Below are 3167 nucleotides of genomic sequence, written 5' to 3'. Positions count from 1 at the left end.
TTGGGAATGGAGAGGAATGAGTGTGAATCACAAAACTACTGTTCATTATTCTTTGTTGTAGAACCTCAGGACGTGTTCTCAGATCAAATGTAGTAAGGCGTGTCAGTCAGAATGATCTCCGGTACACCAGCAAGCAAGGATTCCGAGAACGTCAGTCATGTGAAATGTATCGAGGCAGTCAGCTAATGCATATATCCTGACTTAAGGAAAGTATTTCACGCAGAATCATACGTAAGTCTATTTGAAAATTTGATCGTATGAGGTATGACGAAAATTTTGCGACGGGACTGAGGAAGACACAGCACGTTATCATAGGTGAAGAGTGATCGATAGATGTAGAAGTAAATTCAGGTGTGCCTTAGGTAAGTGTTTTGGGGACCTTTTTGTTCATGTCGTATATTAATGACCTTGCAGACAATATTAGGAGGAACCTCAGAATTTTCGCAGATGATGCAGTTGTCCACAATGAAGTACTGTATGAAAAGAGCCCTTGAAATATTCAGTGAGATCTTGATGATTTCAAAGTTGTTCAAAGATGGGTAACAGTGTAAATAAATGTAAATGTCAACTACGCTCTTCACACAACAAAATAATACTGTAGAATTCTATAGCCGCAAAGTACTCACACGAGGGTGGTTTTATAAGTCTGTTAAATTTCCACGAAAGATTGGAGCATTTTGTGGCATCTCATGCTTGGTAACCTTGATTATTCCAAGGATCGTATAAAGAATATAAATAGTGTACAGTTTACAGTTCATTGTTGACAGCCGTCTGTACTTTGGTCAGTGTGTTGACTGTGATTGAAAATGGAGAAACTGAGTTTCGTGCTCTTGTTAAACATTGTCATTTGAAGAGCTGGACTGCTACACAAATCAAAGCGGTTCAAAATGGTTCAAATGGCTCTGAGCACTATGGGACTTAAACCTAAATAACCTAAGGACATCACACACATCCATGCCCGAGGCAGGATTCGAACCTGCGACCGTAGCGGTCGCGCGGTTCCAGACTGAAGTGCCTAGAACCGCTCGGCCACACCGGCCGGCAATCAAAGCGGAATTTTATGAAGTTCATGTGGACTCAGCACCACCATTGAAGACCATTTACTTTTGAAGTAATGAATTTAAACATGATCTGCCAAGCACCGAAGACGAAGCGCCCTCCAGCTGTCTAATTGAGGTTGTCACTAAGGAAACCATTATAAAATCGATGATACGGTAAAGCGAGAGAACCGAATAAAAATTAGTGAGGTTGCTGAGACTGTAGGAATTTCAGTTGAGCGAGTGCATAATACGCAGCGCGAAGAATTGGCTACGAAGAAGCCGTGTGCTACGTGGGTGCCGCGATTGCCCTGAGTGGGTCAAAAACGTACCCAGCACTACATTTCAACACAATGCCTAGCAATGTTTATTTACAACCCGCACGACAGCTTGCGACGATCTGTGACTGTTGATGAAACCTGCATCCATTATTACACACCAGTGTCAGAACGACAGTCAAAACAATGCACAAAGACTGATGAAAGTGCGCCGATCATTGTGTCAGCTAGTCCGGTGATGTCCACTGTTTTTTTTGGAATACCCAAGGAATAATCATCACAGATTACTTGGAAAGGGCGTAACCGTAACTGGACCCCATTATCCTTCATTGTTGGATCGTTTTAAACTTGCGTTGACTGAAAAATTACTACTTTGGCACGTAAAAATAAGAGTGGTCATTCAGGAGGAGAATGGATCATGCCACATATCAGAAACAGCAATGGCGAGAGTGCATTAACTGGGCTTTGAACTGGTTCTTCATCCATCCTATTCACCAGACTTAGTCCCAGGTGACTTCTTCCTCTTCCGTAACTTGAAACTTTGGCCTGCTGAGAAGTAATTTTCATCAAATGAAAAAGTGATAGTTGTAGCAACGAGTGTTTTGCAGAGTTTGACAAAAGCTATTTTTCCGATGGATAAAATGTACACCTCTCTAAGGAGACTATGTCAAAAAAAATACATGACTTATTTATTAAACCACTCTCCATCGACAGGTATTTTGATTAGATCTACAATTTTCTGTGACAGGCAGAGTGAGCACCAGTGTCCATTACTGTTGTTTGTGTTTCGTGTTGTTTGTGTGTAGTGTTCTTACCAGAGTACATCGCCAGATGTTGAATGGCACTGTGAAGCATATATGACGGTAGTATCTGTTCCCGAAAGAACAGTTACCGTGGATGACCATGCCGCTTCGCTAGAAAATGAAATGATAATTAAATGGACACCCTAGCTGCAAACAGGCGTACATCAACGCCTGTTTGCAGCTAGGGTGTCCATTTAATTATCATTTCATTTCTAGCAAAGCTGCATGGTCATCCACGGTAACTGTTCTTTCGGGAACAGATACTACCGTCATATATAGTTAAAATGTGGTTTCCCAGCTATTGACCTTCTTGTGCGAACGCACACGCTATGCCCGAACTCGTACCAGACTTGGCAGATTAATCTGCCACGAGTAATGAGTATGATGGGCAAACATCTATTAGGCGCACTACGAATGTAGTGGTGTGGTCATGTTGGGAATGTGGATCTCACGGGGAGCGTGCAAGGGATAAGTCCCTGCAGACGCACTATCCTCTGTGCCCGCGGTGGCTCAGATGGTTCAAATGGTTCAAATGGCTCTGAGCACTATGGGACTTAACAGCTGTGGTCATCAGTCCCCTAGAACTTAGAACTACTTAAACCTAACTAACCTAAGGACATCACACACATCCATGCCCGAGGCAGGATTCGAACCTGCGACCGTAGCAGTCGCGCGGTTCTGGACTGCGCGCCTAGAACCGCGAGACCACCGCGGCCGGCCGGTGGCTCAGATGGATAGAGCGTCTGCCATGTAAGCAGGAGATCCCGGGTTCGAGTCCCGGTTGGGGCACACATTTTCAACATGTCCCCCAATGAAGTACATCAACGCCCTTTTGCAGCAAGGGTGTCCATTTAATTAGCATTCGCCAATGTGAAGGACTTGGAGATACCGCTTCCTTGACTAAGACAGCGTTATCCGCACGAGATAGAGAAGAAAAGAGGCCACACTGTGGGCCTCCCTTTGGCCAGCAGGTGGAATCGTACACTATCAAAATTTGTGCACCATTAGCATGCGACGGTGGCCCGATGTTGAACTGCATGTGAACGTGT

At 44.2% G+C, this 3167-nt stretch overlaps 1 non-coding gene across 1 annotated transcript; it reads left to right on the top strand.

Annotated features, from left to right (window-relative positions):
- The first annotated feature begins 2831 nt into the window (after positions 1-2831).
- Positions 2832-2907, top strand: Trnat-ugu (transfer RNA threonine (anticodon UGU)). Its single transcript has one exon. It is a non-coding gene; the product is annotated as a tRNA-Thr (tRNA).
- Positions 2908-3167: the final 260 nt, after the last annotated feature.

Source organism: Schistocerca cancellata, chromosome 6, assembly GCF_023864275.1.
Source record: "Schistocerca cancellata isolate TAMUIC-IGC-003103 chromosome 6, iqSchCanc2.1, whole genome shotgun sequence".
Taxonomy (NCBI): domain Eukaryota; kingdom Metazoa; phylum Arthropoda; class Insecta; order Orthoptera; family Acrididae; genus Schistocerca; species Schistocerca cancellata.
Note: the sequence above shows the minus strand (reverse complement) of the source record. Positions and strands in the feature narration are given on the sequence as shown.